At 39.7% G+C, this 18,225-nt stretch overlaps 1 protein-coding gene across 4 annotated transcripts in view; it reads left to right on the forward strand.

Moving 5' to 3' along the window:
* Positions 1 to 18,225, forward strand: part of LOC133475409 (vitamin D3 receptor A) — a 76,004-nt gene that overhangs the window by 2,080 nt on the left and 55,699 nt on the right. The window lies entirely within an intron of this gene.

Raw genomic sequence — 18,225 nt, forward strand, 5'->3', positions numbered from 1 at the left:
ATATACAGTTCATTTAACCATTTAAAACCATTAAAGTATTGGTTGCTTAAAAATAAGATTCAATTAAAAATGAACATTTCTAAATGACATGGCCCAGCTGTCTGTTTTAAAAATCCAAATGAGGCCTTTGAGCATAAAAGTTTGCCCCCCTTGTTTTAAAGTATTCGTTTACATTATTGTTGCAGTGCTTCTCAATTATTTTCTGAGCCGCTTATCCGCACAAGGGTCGCGGGAGTGCTGGAGCCTCTCCCAGCTATCATCGGGCAGGAGGCGTGGTACACCCTGAACTGTTTGCCAGCCAATCGCAGGGCGCACATTAACAAACGAACAACCATTCGCACGGGCAGTTTAGAGTCTTCAATTAACCTACCATGCATGTTTTCGGGATGTGGGGGGGAAACCGGAGTGCCTGGTTTGTGGAAAACCCACCCAGGCACGGGAAGAACATGCAAACTCCACACAGGCGGGGCCGGGGATTGAACCCCGGTCCTCACAACTGTGAGGCAGACGATCTAACCAGTCGGTCACCGTGCCGCTCACCTCTGCATAACACTATCTTATTAATATTAAGGAAAACAAACAAAAAATAAATAGATCAACTTACAACAAAAAATACCTTTTATTAACAGTTTTATAGTCTGTAGCAGAAAAGTACATGAATTAGGCTGAAATTCCCCCAAAATTCCACCCTTATTTAAAGTACAAATTTTTTTGTCATTAGACCGAGGGATAGTTTTTACTTTTGCAACACTTGGTGAAGGCAGTACCAGCTCCTCTGCTATGGTGTTTTTTTCCCCCCCTCTCCCCTACTGAGCTATTTGGTACGCCCCCTTATATGATGGTAACTGTTCGCTTGTTTACTGAAGTAGCATTCACAAAGAGGGGTGATTTAATGGCAATATTTGGCACGTTTTCGCTGAAAAAAACTCCCAACGGCTTATCAGCATGACTGGGGTGTAATGTATTGAAGTGACCCCTTAATTAATTTGGCTTCATGCTGTCTGCTGTCAATATTTTAAGACACAGTAAAACGTCTCCCACCGTAGTCTCAGTGAAGCTGAGCGCTACAAACGCGTTGTCATATTTCCTCGTCTTAGCTTTCTCCTTATCTCCGTCTCGCTCTGGCTTTCTTTTCTTCACTGTTAAATATTTTTTCATGGTGTCTCTTGAGGGTTTGTTCACCGCACTTCATATCTCCTGCTCTGTGCTGTGTGTGTGCAAATGCTCGGTGCCAAAAAACCAACACCATAGAGCTAATACTCCCTGCGCACACGCTGACAATGAGAACGCAACTGCCACCTATTGTAGTGGACGTGCAATTACATTTTATTCTAGTACGACAAAAAAGCATGTTCCCTGTGGGCACATGCGCTCCCCTGGCAACGCACGGGTGCGCCACACTATTTGAGAAGGACTGTTGTAGTGCAAAGCATCTGTTAAAATAAAACAGTGTAATTTTAGTTTCTGATAATAATAGGAAACTCTTTAAGAACTCACTTAATAATGAATGAGTATGGGGTAATAAGTGCTGTACCGCATTACCTGTCACACAAGTATAAACTAAAACCAACCACTACTGTAATGCAACACTACAGAATGTAAGACTACTGTTTTAATCACCAGTGTAATAATCATATAGCAGCCAGCTAGATGGCTTGAGAAGCTAACGTAGAAGTCTACATTTCCATTTACTGCTCCTTGTCAAACGGCACAAATTGATGGACTCAAATGCACGACAGCAATCACAGAAGATAAAAATTCAAGTAATTGTTCAGTAAAAGCTGCTTGATACAAGCTGGGAGGCCTATCAAGCCGATGGGAAGTATAGAAAACATACAAAATAAATCAGGCAACAGCACTGCAAATCACTTAACAGAACCAACACATGGTGATCCACTGGGAAAGGTGTGACACGAAAACACTCTGTGAGCTGGGCAGACTTGTTTGGACACCATGGTGTTTTTCAACTTTAAGATATTCCTCGCCAAAAGTATTGGAACGACAATGTCAATTCCTTTGTTTTTGTTGTATACTGAAGACATTTGGGTTTCAGATTAAAAGTGTATGAGACATAAGTTCAGAATTCCAGCTTTTTATTTCATGGTATTTACATCTAGATGTGTTAAACAACTCGGGACAGAGCACCTTTTGTTTGAAGCCACCTACTTTTCAAGTGTGCAAAGGTATTGGAACATGTGACTGATGGGTGTTTCAAATTGCTCAGGTGTTGCCTTTTAGATTGATTGCTTAAACATTAGTGCTTGTTTTTGGCTTTGGGTTTTACCTGTGAAAACTGCATTTGCTGTTAAGCAAACATGAAGACCAGGGAGCTGTCTATGGGAGAAAAACAAATAATTTTGAAGCTGAGAGGAGAGAGAAAATCGATCAGCGCTAACATTGGGCATAGCCAGTACAACAATTTGGAATGTCCTGAAAAAGAAAACCTACTGGTGTACTGAGCAACAGACATCAAACAGGTTGGCGAAGTGTATCATCAGCAGTTGATGACAGAAACATTGTGAGAGCTGCGAAGAAACACCCAAAGACAACATTCAATGACATCATTGCCAACCCCCACAGGGCAGGGGTGAAGGTATCACAATCCACTGTCCGAAGAAGACTTTGAGAGAAGAAATATACAGGCCATACTGCAAGATGCAAACCAATCATCAGCAAAAAGAATCAGACGGCCAGATTGAATTTTGCAAAGAAGTACAGAGATGAGGCATACGTTTTCAAACAAAGTTTGACTGATGAGACCAAGATTAACCTTTACCAAAGTGATAGAAAGGCCAAAGTATGGAAAACGAAAGGATCTGCTTATGATCCAAAAACACAAGCTCATTTGTGAAGCTTGCATGGCTGCTTCTGGAACGGGCTCACTAGTCTGTATTGATGATGGAACTCATGATGGTTGCAGCAGAATGAATTCTGGAGTCTACAAAACCACTTTGTCTGGCAATTTCCAGAAAAATGCATCCAAACTAATCGGGAGAAGATTCATCATGCAACAAGACAATGACCCAAAACACACTGCCAACACAACAAAGGACTTCATCAGGGGGAAAAAGTGGAAGGTCTTAGACTAGCCATGTCAATCACCTGACCTTAACCCAATAGAGCATGTATTTTACCTCCTGAAGAGTAGACTGAAGGGAGAAAACCCCAGAAACAAACAAGAACTGAAAGAGGCTGCAGTCAAGCCATGGAACAGCATTTCAAATGAAAAATGCAACAGTGTGAATTCAATGGGTCGCAGGCTTGATGCAGTTATTGCAAGGGTTATGCCACTAAATATTACATGTTATTCACTTTAAGTTAATTTAATAATGTCTGTTCCAATACCTTTGCTCACTTGAAAAGTGGGTGGCTTTCAACAAAAGGTGCTTTGTCCTGAGTTGTGTAACACCTCTAAATACTGTGAAATATAAGCTGGGATTCTGAACTTTTGTCTCATACTCATCTTTTGATTTGAAATTGAAATGTCTTCGGTAAACAACAAAAACAAAGGAATTGACCATTTTGTTCCAGTAATTTTGGAGGGGACTGTATACAGTAGTGAGCTTAATCTACGGCAGTGATTCCCAACCAGTGTGCCGTGGCACATTAGTGTGCTGTGAGAACTCTTCAGGTGTGCCGTGGGAAATGATCAAAATTCACTTAACTCATTCACTGCCAGCCTTCCCGGTTAACATGGATATTTGACTTTGGTCAGAAAATTATTTACGCAAAATAATGGATCTTTGTTCATCTATCCATGCCAGCGATGTAGAGTGACAGACAGAAGAAATAAATGCTCTTCTATTAGATGGCAAAAAGTACATAATTGATAGCTGAATCAATTTTTAATTTATTTTTTGTAGCATTTTAGTTTGTCGGTGTGCCGTAACATTTGTGCCTTGGCCCAACAAAGGTTGAAAATCACTGATCTACGGTAACCTCCGGTGGATATTGTTCTTCTCTTCTTTATGAGCTATAACCGTTTTTAGTTACCACTGTTTATAGACCTGCTGATGACAGGAATATTAGTCAGCATTGGCCATGTGGAAAGCTTTTTGCACATTATGCTGAGTCTATTCAAGTTCATGTCGCCTTCTTCAACTGTCAATGGATGATGTGAAGTTATAATTACATTGTCATAGAGACTATCTTTATATCTCTTTCTTAGTACACAAACGTGTTTCTCGGTAGATCCCCCTCCCCCTTGAGGCATTTTCTTTGTTTCTGTGGATAATGCATTAATCTCAATGACAAAATTAAATAAAACACTGAATGGGATCTTGCAGTTTGGTGGTGATCCAAATTAAGATTGTTTGGCCTTAACCGCAAGTCTGCACTCTCCTGAGTGTTGTTGTAAGTTATAATAGTTCTGAAATGTGATAAATTGAACAAGCTTTGTTTTGTGTGTTTTCTTGTCTGTCATACAAGTCAAAAATAATTTAGACAGCCTACGTTCCATCCTTTTTTTATTATCATTGACCTATTTTTAGCCATATTGTACTGAGAAGCCAGAGACGTGTACCTCATTCGTTGCTAACCTACTTCCATTCTATGCTTATCAGTTTTCCTCTTTACTCAAATCCCTATTACCATCCAGTGGTGACATCACAAATTAGCCCAAAACAAGTAAAACAATTGGGATTACTTTATACTAAAGCATAGCTATTACCACAGGGATACAAGAACTGTCCTGAGGCAGTTTCAGGGCCAATTCTCAAACTTTGAACAGTATTTTTGATTACCAATGGTCACCAACATCCATCCATCCATTGTCTGTACTGCTTCATCCCCACAAGGGTTGCGGACGTGCTGGAGCCTATCCCAGCTATCCCAGCGGGGTACATCCCGAACTGGGTGCCAGCCAGTCGCAGGGCACATATAAACAAACAACCATTCGCACACACACATTCACACCTACGGGCAATTTAGAATCTTCAATCAACCTACCACGCATGTTTTCGGGATAGGGGAGGAAAATGGAGTTCCCACGCAGCCACGGGTAAAACATGAAACTCCATACAGGCGGGGCCGGGATTTGGACCCCGGTCCTCAGAACTGTGAGGCAGATGTGCTAACGAGCCGGCAACCGTGCTGCCTGGTCACCAACAGAGTCAGGAAAAAAGTCATGAGAGTGCAGTGTATGTACTATCTGCAATAGTTACCATCCCCTTGCGGCTTATACATTAAAATATATAGTTGTTAATGAATGGGAAATCACAGAACAGTTGTCCTGAAAGATCAGCTCCATTAGCTCAACAAAAAAAAAAGTCATGGCCATTTTCCCATGAGATCATACTAACTCACCAAATTAAGTTTTATTGTTCAAATGATTTTCTGAAATGTTGATGTAAAGTATACATTTATTTAGTCATCATATGATGTTCTTTTTTCCACTTTCTTCTACTGGACAGAATGTTTGATGATGTGTGTGAATGTGATGATGATGAAGTCAAATTTACAGTGTGCTCAGATGAAAAGTTTGGAAATAAAAGGATCTGACTGGGTACAGTTACTTGCAAAGGGAAGACTTGTCATGCGTGTATAGTCTTCAATGTGTATAATTATTAAAAGGTGAAATGTCTGTTTTTCCAATTAATTTTATTAAACTGAGGCTAAGCGGTACGAAAATGAATGATTTCAAAATGCATAACAACATCCATCCATTTTCCAAGCTGCTTCTCCTCACAAGGGTCGCAGGAGTGCCGGAGCCTATCCCAGCTATCATCGGGCAGGAGGCGGGGTACACGCTGAACTGGTTGCCAGCCAATCGCAGGGCACACATAAACAAACAACCATTTGCACTCACATTCACACCTACGGGCAATTTAGAGTCTTCTATTAACCTACCATGCATGTTTTTGGGATGTGGGAGGAAACCGGAGTGCCCGGAGAAAACCCACGCAGGCACGGAGAGAACATGCAAACGCCACACAGGCGGGGCCGGGGATTAAACCCCGGTCCTCAGAACTGTGAGGCATACGCTCTAACCAGCCGCCCACTGTGCCGCTGCATAACAACATATAAAAAGAAAATTCTTGTCTGGAGTTGTGATCCATCATTAGCGTAGGTGTAAACCTGGACACGCTTGCACATTAGGGAGCATTTGCATTACAATTAGTTTCACCACTTAAACAATGACATTGTGTCGGTTTGTTGGAGCCCCACAGAGCATGGAAAGACAAATTGGTTCACAGTGAGTTCACTATTGAACCAGAACTGAACTGGCTATGAACACCAGCCCAGCCTGCTCTGAGGTTGTTTGAATGGAAAAGATGTGTGCTTCGGATGTTTGAGCTCCGCTAAGTTCCAGGCAGGTTGTAAAATGAGAGCAGATTGTTTTGACATTGTAGCTAATTGCCAGGAGCGTGTTGTGCACATGTACGAATCCACTACCTACGAACCTACAACCGAACCGACATGTTTGCTGCTTTTTGGTGAGCTCATTAGGTACGTTATTGATTTTTGTTTGCGCATTGTCCCGTGGCAATATAGGAATAGAGTATGCTTTGGTTACATTGTGTTTGTGCTTGATAAAAAAGATGGTACATTTAATCACAGCAGAGCAATTGTATTCATTACTTGAGCATTGTTGACTAAGATGTATTCTTGTAACAAAAATGTCTAGACTGAAATTATAAAGTTTTTTGACTTAAGACAGCTGTAGTGTTGGCGTAACAGTGGAAGCTTCAAAGTCAAATACCCTAAAGGTTGTACAATTTGGAGTTACAATAAGGTGTGATGATACCAGAGCGGGAAATGGAACTTAATATGACAAAGTGTCTAGCTTCCCAGCACAAATGAGTGAAACAATTCATGAAATTACATCCACTTTTTGAAATTTATGATAATATTTTTTTTTAAACTAAACAAATCTAATGCGGCTGTTTATACACTTTTGATACACTACACAAAACTTGTTAATGCCAAAAAATACCCTTTGAATTCCACTAGGAGACAGTATTATGTGTTGGTAAGGCATTTTTAGAAGATGAGTAGGCTTAATTTATGATGTTGATTTGATCAGGTTGTGCCTTGGATAACCACTGTTAAGGCCTCTTTAAAGTCCCGTGCTTGTGCGGCCGACAACGCCCGCATTGCATCACGTGACCCACGCATTGGCCCGCGCGGCCCCTCTGCGTCACTTGACGCGCACAGGGCAAAAACTGTTGCTGCGCGTAGAATGCCGCGGAGATAATCTCTTGTGATTGGTCCGTTTTAGTCACATGCTGTGATGACGTACTCAGCGTGTCCCTTGGTTCAACATGCCATCTACGCTGCCGCCTTATCGATCGATTTTGCAGCATAATTAAACGTATCATCTGGTCATCTAGGTCCATTTGTTCTAGCAGACACTGTTCCACGGTCACCATTGTTGCTTAGTTCCTTGTTACGGAAAGGAAAGTAAAAACGGCTAGCGGAAAGGGCCCAAAAATGTTGAGGAAACTCCACCCTGTGGTGTCCTAGCCAATACCAGCCGTAGCGACACCCCCGACTTGGAGCTGAACTGCAGTACATTTTCAAAACAGCGCGCGTGGGTTGCGCTCGAGTACAAAGGCAAAATGCACGCGGGATAGCTGCAGTGATGTCAGCGGGGTCGCTGCCCGCGCGAGTATAAAGAAGCTTTTCGGCAGGCAAGTGACTGATTCAAACATGTAATTTGGGCTATTCTTTTGTGGATGTTTGTCTTTCATTTTCATAATCCATGCTGAATCATGGGCAATGACTCGCATTTGGCTGTTTTGCAAGTCATGCAAAAAGTCCAAAGGTTGGTTAGCAAAATCGACAGAAAATGTGCTTGCATTGTGTTTTCTTCAGATGTATCAAGCATTCGGTGAACTATTGTATCTGCTGAAGTTCAGTTACAACATTCATCCATTTCCCAACACTGACAGACAAGATATTCCAGCAAATACCACAGAAACATCTTTAATTTCACAAAAAAGGAAGGATTAACCAAAGGAAATTGTTTTTATTTTATTTTTTTACTTTGTTTGCTGGGGTATCTCATGCAGATTAAAAACCATGCAGCGGCCAATTCTAGAACTAACAGACTTTGTCAATGGCATTTTAAGTGACAAATGGAAACTATTTTTGGACACATTATTCAGTCCTGACGGTCAGTTTTATCTGATATCCGTTATATCGGAAACTGTTTTTTTTTTTTATCAAGGTTCCAATGTATATCCAAAAATGCATTTAGTATCTTCAGAAAATGTTACAAATCATGACATTTAATTTGGTCCTGACAACGGTAAAGACATTTTGGCATTAAGTGTCAAAAATATCATTCAAGTTTTTTTTTTTTTCTTCTTAGAAACAGTTATTACAGTTTGAATGACAACAACTACCAGTAATTCAAATACTCGTCAGTAAAATTAATTGATTTTCAAAATGAAATTCAGTCGGGTCATGTCTTTACCGTTTTTAAAAATCAAATTATATGAAAATGACCCATATACATAACCCAGGCATATCTGCGCACACTTGCAATTTATCAAGCCTTTCAGGAATCCGCCACATTGAGAATAATAAATCAGCAATAAGGAAATAAAGAACCAGATACAATTTTGCTTTATTGCATTCTAATCCATCCATCCATATTCAACACCGCAACTGGCGACCAATTCGGGGGACTACACCCCGAATTGGTCGCCAGTCAGTTGCAGGGCACATATAGACATGGGCAACCATTCACACTCACATTCACACCGTCACTGAGTGGGAACTGAACCCATGCTGCCCGCACCAAAGTCAGGCGAGTGTACCACTACACCATCAGTGACCTATTGCATTCTCATGTGACTGCTAAATCCTCCCTGAACACTGTCTAATGGATTCCTTATGGGAGGCAGTTGTGTGCTAACAACATAAATGTAGCTGAGACTGGTGTTGTGGCTGGTGGGATTAGGTCTCCTTTCAAAGGCCGCCATAAGGGGCTTGGCGAGATAAACCGAAAAAGCGGCTCACCTAACTATTTAAGTACACGTGCTGCCATGCATGAAGGGCTAGAATCTTCAACTTTAACTTCTAACAGACTTGTGGTGGTGAACAATGCCAAAGACCACGCATACGGTCTAGAGTAGCTTTAATGAAAAAGATCCACTAGGAGGCTCAGTTCCCATGAGGCCAAGAATGCGTTCACCACAAAAACCTCTTTAGCATGCTCAACAGGATACACAGTGCTGCCTTAAAGCACTGTTGTGGTGTTTTGCCAAGTTATTGAATTACATACACAATATTACATTTATTCAATTATATTAAAAACCTTGTTCTGTCTACCCCAGAGTTTTGCTTACCATGTTATGTGCATACAATGTAAGTTTGTCCTAAAAAACGGAGATCTTGTAGGCAAAACTCGAGACAGTAGACTAGAGCAGTGGAAAAAAAAAAAAATCGTCTAAATCGGTCGACCACAAAAATTGTTCCACGCAAAAACTTATGTCTCGAGGGAATACAAAATATTAATAAAAGCATATTTACACCGCCCGGAACCAATTTGCGCCACCCAAAACCATTTGGTCACTGTCCATATTTACCACATGGACATCTGTTGCAGACGAACGCATTGTCTGGGCCGTTAAAAACAGTAAGACACTCTTAGATGTTTGATGTACATATAACATGATGTATGAGTGAGCTGAATATTAGTTACTTTTTTTTTTTTTTTTTTAATAGCGTAAAATGGTAATCGCTAGCCCGCTAATGCTAAACGCGAATGCTAACCGTATAGCAAAGGCTATTTTTGTTTTCTCAAATTCTGTACAGTTTATACCATCCATTCAGTACCAACATGTGCAGTTTAAGGCTAGATGTCCATCCTTCATAAATGAGAATAAAATGCAAAGTTGGTCATAAAAATATATTTATATTTTTTGAATTTTAAAAATGTTTTGGGGGGGTGGGGGGCGGTGGTTACTTGAGTAGTAGTTGAAGAAATATCGATAGGAAAATTGATTATAAAAAGATTACACAGTGACAGTTTTTGGATTGTACAATATGAAATATACGTTATTGTGCATCTTATTTATCAACAGGACGTCTCATGACATTATTGCGTAACTTGTGGTAGTTTCATTTCGTTGAATGACACTCATTCAAAAAGGTCCACAAAGTGAGATTTAAAAAAAAAAAAAAATAATAAAAATAACAATTGGGGTGGGCGTTTCATTATCCTCAGATTCTTAGCTCAAGATCTTGCTGGTGACGAGTTGAACTAAGGCTTTTTCAATGAACCTGATGTGACAGTGTCACATGTTTTAATGCTGCGCTAAAAACTAAATTGGTTCATTAGTGCTTCCACTCAGTGTGTGTGTGTGTGTGTGTGTGTGTGTGTGTGTGTGTGTTTGTGCGTGCGTGCGTGCACTCGGCCTTGCAGGTTTTTGACTCTGACACAAACAGAAATTCTTATAGAAATACACTCATGCCAGAGTAGCATCTGCTCCATTTGCACACTGATTGAGGAGTATCTGTAACATCTTTACCAACATTGTCCCAGATTATCGCACTACTCGTCACGTTAAACCGCATACACTCCTTGAAGTCTCGGCGCCCTTTGGACATTGGCCATTGCACCGGACTATTGCAATATTAGTCATTCGAACTGCTCTAAGTGCTAGAGGACTCTGCATCTTTTTGCACAATTGTCAAAAAAAAAAAAAAATGTACCGGCATTACCAGATAACTAGCAACCCTTTACTGCTCAGTGACTGTTTTTTTTTTTTTGTCAATGTCTTTCTGTCTCCAAAGTGTTCTCTGTCAATTGACTGTCTGTTGTCGTACTAGAGCGGCTCCAACTACCGGAGACAAATTCCTTGTGTGTTTTTTGGACATACTTGGCAAATAAAGATGATTCTGATTCTGATAATTCAGTCCCAAATTATTGTTGTTTGTCACCTTCTGACTGGCCACCAAAAATTCTGTAGTATTCCAACAATATTGAATGTTAATTTTGACATTTTACTGTAAGGACTAATTAAGCATTTATTAAATTATTAAATATTCAAAGTTTCTGTAAAAAAAAAAAAAAAAAAAAAAAAGGTACTGTAAAGAGAGCGGTTTCATCCATCCATCCATCCATTTTCTGAGCCGCTTCTCCTCACTAGGGCGTGCTGGAGCCTATCCCAGCTGTCATCGGGCAGGAGGCGGGGTACACCCTGAACTGGTTGCCAGCCAATCACAGGGCACATACAAACAAACAACCATTCGCACTCACATTCACACCTTCAGTGCGAGCATTTTGAGTTGCATTCTTTCTTGACATTTTCAAAAATAATTTGGATAAACAGGATAAAATAATATTAACTAATTGGCTTTAACTCCTTTTTTCTTAGTGCTTTTCTTGAATTATCTGTTTTTAAGTGAACTTGCTTCCTTGGATTTGTGTCCTCACCACTTGCCTGCCTCCCACACTCCTACTTGCTCCACTCGCAAAGCTTCTCTGAATGAACGATGACTTGGTTGACTGATTATTGTAACAAGGAAGGAGTTCCAATGTACATTTTGTGTGTGTGTGTGTGTGTGTGTGTGTATACTAATTACTGACCATAAAGTTAAATTACATCCACTGCACCACTATATTAGAAAACTATAACCGCTTCCTGTTGTTTCTAAACACCTGAATAAGTGAACATTGCTATTCCTTTAGTGGTCATCTGAAGATGTATTGCACAGGAGGCTTTTTACATTTTGGGATATTGGAAGGAACGTCCAAGGTTAGAAGAGCACAGCAAAAACACTCAAATGAGATTCAGCCTATGTCCCTCCCTTACTCTTTGTGTTAGTGTTGAGGCCCAGTGTAAGGGTTTTCACTGAGCACTAAACCGTCCTTCCTGAACACCACTGCCCCCACTCTCCATTCCATTCCTCATTTTCTCTTTCCTGATGCTACTGTAGCAAAGAGAGAGAGAGAGCGAGACAGACAGACAGACAGACAAGCCCACTGAGAGGATTGGCTCTAACACAGCAGGCCTCCAGCATGAAGCTCCACCCATCGCTTCCTGGGACAATTAGCCACCCACAAGGGATGTAGATTGCTGATTTCCCATCTGCATTCGCAAATGCTTTACTATGATACATAGGGTATTTGTCTCATATAATCTGCCTGTCTCCATCCATGTTTTGACTTCATTATCCTACCCTAGGGCTGAGAGAAACTAATTGATTCTTATGTCTCATGATGCAGATGTAAATGGTTCTCAAGTGATTAATACATCAATTATCGTTTATTGAAAGACAGAAGTTCAGGGCCCGCAGGACAGTCAACGTTGGGCACATAGAGCTCTGTAGTGTGAGTATACAATAGGGCTATGCTAATACTGTCTATGATAACATGGTAGTATTTATGAATATTTTTTTTTTTCCATGATAAAAAATGTAAGTCAAGGGACTTAATAGCCACTGTTGGGTCTCCAAGCTCCTGGAAGTCCACTGAATAGGTTGCAGTAATTAATAAAAGTGCCGTAACATTACAAAAGTGCATAACGACGTATAGGAACCACTGCTCCAACATAACAAGCCTCAACAACAACAACAACAAAACTCTGATCTGATTGAGATGTCACGTAATTTACAGACTTGTGATTTGGCACGCAGCCAGTGTTGCAGCTCCTCTCAAAAAAAAAAAAAAAAAAAAAGTATTGAACACTTTAGAATTACATGGATTTGAGCATAAATTGATCTGTGTAAAAGGCAAAGGTCTCTGTTATGGGTCTGATGTGCCAATTTTGCATCTGCATCTCTGTTTTAAAGAGGAAACAGTCACAATAGTCCAGTCCAAGTTTAGTCTCCTGCTGTAATTTACAGCTTGTCAAAGAAATGCAAAGTAGGGTGGGCCAGTTGAGAGGGGTTAGATCTGTTAATCAGCCTGTCAGCATGATTGTACATGCCGTATCCAGGCATCCCTTTGACTCTGATATTGCAGGCTGAATGACTTGCGCTCTCTGGCTATCTTAGGTACACCTGCCCAGTCACTCAACATTCAATACAAGAGTGTTATGAAAGAAATCTCTTTATAAAAATCTTCATGCTCATAATTTTAATTACATTTATTTATAAATATATATTTTTATAGCTCCAGTGTTTCATGTTTGTGTGGTTTGCATTTGAATCGTGGCAAACTGAACACGACTTGTATTAGTGCTGGGCTATTACGGCAAAAATCTAAATCACAGTGAATTGAAACTTCTACCTCGTTTCCGGTTAATGTATATTTTTCCCACTCTCAATTCAATTTTACATTTTTCTCTAAATATTTGGATAATTATGCAACAAGTAACTGAAATGAACATGCACGGATGAGCAATTAAGGTCTATTTATTGCAACAATCGAATTGAAAACACACACATCAGCTAGAATGAAAATGTTTATGGAAAAAGAAAAACATTCCTAAAAAAGAGATGGGGCAAAATGTCTTTTCTTCCAAACAAATAATTTTAATACTGCGGTGTTGTTGGATTAATCTTACCCAACATTATAATAGACACAAAAGGAATGAAGACGCTTGTTACTTTTTCTCATGAGGAGGGCGTATGGGAGATTGTTCAGATCACAGTCTCTCAACACGCTCTAAACAATCCCCCCCCCTCGCTCCTGCATTTATTTGAAATAGGAGGGATTTACAATCATAATGTTCTAAGCAATAAGACACAACACAGAATATTTGATAATAAGAGGGTTTTTTCCCAGACATAGTATTTTAAGCAATAAGACACAACACATAATATTTGATATTATTCTAAGTAATAAGACACAACACAAAATATTTGATAATAAGAGGGTTTTTCCCCAGACATAGTATTCTAAGCAATAAGACACAACACATAATATTGGATCAACACCTGTCCCGACCCGACCACATCCGATCACGTCCTTGGTCCAAGCGTCCTTCCATGGATGATGCTGAGTCTTCTTTTTGAAGGCGAAACATCTAAAATTGTCCATCATACTAATGCAAGCTAAGCAAATAAATGATAACTTCTATAATATATTTAACATTTCCCTCCTGTTTATCATGTATTTGCACAAATTCTCATATCATCTTACAGTCACTTCATTTCGATTTTTAACTGTAGAATCATTTTTATGAAACAAATACATTTACACTCAGAGTAAACCTGTCATATATGAATGTTGTAGTTTAAATATCGTAATCATCTGTATCAGGAAACAAATCAGTTAAAGCAAAATCATCATTATCATCATTTTCATCATTATCATCATACAGTAAGGGATACATAAGCTCCAGACGATTCTCCATGGGGGTTATGGCTGTGGTGATTAATTTACTGATTAATGACCGAATGCATGGGATACAACAACATCCACATAATGTCAGAATGGCTGCAAAAACAGCAATTGATATCAATATTGGTGAAATTAGGGTTTTATATCTACCAAAGACGTCCATCCAGCTGTCCCACAAAGAAGTGTCCACCCCAGAGTGGTTCTTCATCTTGTGATTGAGGGTCCGTAGACCATCGATGGCTCTGGTCAAGCTCCCATCCGAAGCAGTATTGTTTGGAATGTATGTACAACATTGTTCTCCAAACATACCGCAAACACCTCCCTCTCTTGCGAGGAGCATGTCGACAGCTATGCGGTTCTGGAACGTCATTAAAGAGGTAGCCTTGAGCTGCTCATGCACAGCTTCCAACCCACTCTGAGTCCAATTACCTAATCTCTGTACATTGAAGTGGATGTAGTTTATCCCATCAACATTTTTATTAATCGTACACCACCAGCATATGAAAGACTCAAATCCTCCTGCAACTTGGTCAGCCAATTTGTATTGATTTGGCACCCCACGAGGAACTCCTATGGCGTCTATGTATGTTGGATTATTTTGCCCCTGCCAGGACAAATCTCTTTTTTGTCTATGTTCTAGATTGGACAAAAACATTGGTGTCCTTTCCATTAAATTTTGAACAGGAATAGGGTATACTGACACATGCAATATCAAAGTAATAATAGCGCATAATCCAGATTTATCTTTAGGTAATCTATCAAACAGTCTATCATCTCCGCACCACCACCAGATGTCGCTCCGTGATATTGGCACAAAATTTGGTTTGACTTTTAAGATTACTTTACACTGTGTGTCGTTCAGTGGTCCTAATTTTTTTCCTTTATTAATCATGTTTATACAAGTGAAATTATTTGGTGCTACTAAAGTAGAAAACATTGGTTTGTGTTTATCTGCTTCTGTTACGGGATATATAGGATCCCATGATTTACACCTCTTTGTTGGTACAGTAGCGTTCATTAATGGAATAATACAATCTTGTGATATTTGTGCCGGAACTATGCGCAACAAAGGCCTGGGACCCATGCAAACTACACAATCTTTTCTCGTTACATTTGCTGCTTGTTCCACCAATAATAACCAATTATTATTTTGTCCTGAAACTCCTGTGACAACAAGAAACCAATCATCAGTAGTTATTTCGTTAATCGTTAAAATGTATCCACCTTTATTTGAAGTTTCTGATGGCATTTCTGGTTCGACATGGTTCCCATAACACAATGATACTTGGAAGTGGGGATCTTTTCCGCCAGTATATGCCCACAAGCTCACCGTCAAACACATTGGTTGATTTGATTCGTATTTCAATATTAAACTATGGACCGTTTATCTACCCATCTGTTAATGTGTTCTTTTGAATTCGCATGTAAAGCATTTTTTAACTGCTGTTGGTAAGGGCCCTGAGGACTAGCATCCTCATTCAAGCCGCTGTTTGCTTTAAAACAAGCAGTCATTCTAACTCTATATTCTTCAAAAAGTTCGTCATCCTTTTGTTTCACCCTATTAATTTCCGTGTAATTTGCTCTTTTGCGGAACCTGGCTGTGGTTCTCTCTATCAAACCCCTAACTCTATATTGTAATTCTTTGTCATCATGTGGCATTATAACACCATGTTGCTTTGGGTCCCAATCCCCTCGGCAAAGATGCCAATCAGGTCCCATTGCCGTCATCCAAACTTGTTGAGTCTCAGTCCCATTTAAATGATAAGATTGTCTAAGATTTTCTATTTCCTCAACAAACTGGACAATGTCTACTTTGTAAGGTGTGATGCCGGCTACGGCCTTTTTCACATCCTCATTTGTCCAGGTCCTATAGACCAAAAGAGTTTCTCTGCGATCTTGTTGTACATTCGGATTTGCCACTTCAATCATCGGAAATAAATCCATATCTCCCTCGTCTGAGGTTATATTTGTTATTTTGGGAGTGGGAGAAAATGTTTCTCCCAAATTTCTAGACCAATTCATTTGTACCCCTCCCGATCGTAAAATTCGTTGTGTTTGTGCCTCTTGAGTTGGAGGATTTTCATGAGGTGGCAAAACCGGGTACAATGGTGCTGATGCTTTTGTTTCCTTACTTTTTTTACAACTTTCTTCAATTATCTTTTTCTCGCTTGTTCTTATTATTGGTCCTGTCTCGTCATCTTCCTGTCTTTGAAACAACATATTTTTATGTCTACCTTCCTGCTCTTTTTGTTCATTTGTTAAGTGTTTCTTATTCTCCCTTCCTTTTTCTCTTTTTGACGCCATGTTTAACCAGAAGAGTAAGTCGTCAAATCCATCTTTTTGTATTTGTGATATATCATTTTTGTGTCGACACTTTATTTCGTTTTGAAGTTTTACTATTTTTTGCGAATTTAGCTGGCCAGCGAAACCGTATTTGGTTATCCACGTGTTTAAATGTTCTATTTTGGAAGGGTTTTGGAGTTGAACATATTTCCAATCTTTACATGTTAGGCCTATTTTTGGATCCGGTTTATTGTTGTTATTTCCCATTTTTGTGAATTTGGAAGTCAGTTCATTTGCACCTAGAGTGACCTAAATACTGACCATATTCAAAAATGACAGGGTGACAATTAATGTCTGAGTTTTGGTAATTCTCAAGCTTCTACCCTAATTGGGGCGGAGAATTCTTGCCTTTGCTTCCAAACTCAGTTGTCACTTACAATCCTGTCTTATAAATTCATACTTTTACACATACACACGTTATTAATAACGTTTTTATAAACACACGAAAACACGGAAACACAGAAATACAGAAATACAGAAACACGGAATTTAAGTACGTACAGGACTCCGCCGTCCCCACGGATTTTATCGGATTCCGTCCTCCATCAACTTGCCAGGGACTAGTATTACACAAGGTTTATTCTGCCGCAGACTTCTTCGTCGCGCAATTCATTCACTCTTTTATTCCTTTTTCCTAAAAAATTTTTTTAAAATTTAACTCACCAAAGTCGTCTTCAATCCTTGGATTGTCGTCAACCTCCAGATCCCAGTTGAGAAGTCCGAAGACCAGTCCCGGAAAGGGTCTCAAATGCCGTGGCCACGGTCTCTTAACTGGATGTCAGCTCCACAACTGGAATCTTCGGGTGTGTTGACATCCGGCTCGAAGGACCAATTTATGTTAGATTAATCTTACCCAACATTATAATAGACACAAAAGGAATGAAGACGCTTGTTACTTTTTCTCATGAGGAGGGCGTATGGGAGATTGTTCAGATCACAGTCTCTCAACACGCTCTAAACAATCCCCCCCCCTCGCTCCTGCATTTATTTGAAATAGGAGGGATTTACAATCATAATGTTCTAAGCAATAAGACACAACACAGAATATTTGATAATAAGAGGGTTTTTTCCCAGACATAGTATTTTAAGCAATAAGACACAACACATAATATTTGATAATAAGAGGGTTTTTTCCCAGACATAGTATTTTAAGCAATAAGACACAACACATAATATTTGATATTATTCTAAGTAATAAGACACAACACAAAATATTTGATAATAAGAGGGTTTTTCCCCAGACATAGTATTCTAAGCAATAAGACACAACACATAATATTGGATCAACACCTGTCCCGACCCGACCACATCCGATCACGTCCTTGGTCCAAGCGTCCTTCCATGGATGATGCTGAGTCTTCTTTTTGAAGGCGAAACATCTAAAATTGTCCATCATACTAATGCAAGCTAAGCAAATAAATGATAACTTCTATAATATATTTAACAGGTGGAAAGCGGGTTCTTCGGCAGAAAGAGAAGAGGAAAACACAGAGCCTAGAACTGAATGTGGGGACTTTGAATGTTGGGACTATGACAGGAAAATCTCGGGAGTTGGTTGACATGATGATTAGGAGAAAGGTTGATATATTGTGTGTCCAGGAGACCAGGTGGAAAGGCAGTAAGGCTAGAAGTTTAGGGGC

This window comes from Phyllopteryx taeniolatus, chromosome 1 (genome assembly GCF_024500385.1).
Source record: "Phyllopteryx taeniolatus isolate TA_2022b chromosome 1, UOR_Ptae_1.2, whole genome shotgun sequence".
NCBI classification, from domain to species: Eukaryota; Metazoa; Chordata; class Actinopteri; order Syngnathiformes; family Syngnathidae; genus Phyllopteryx; species Phyllopteryx taeniolatus.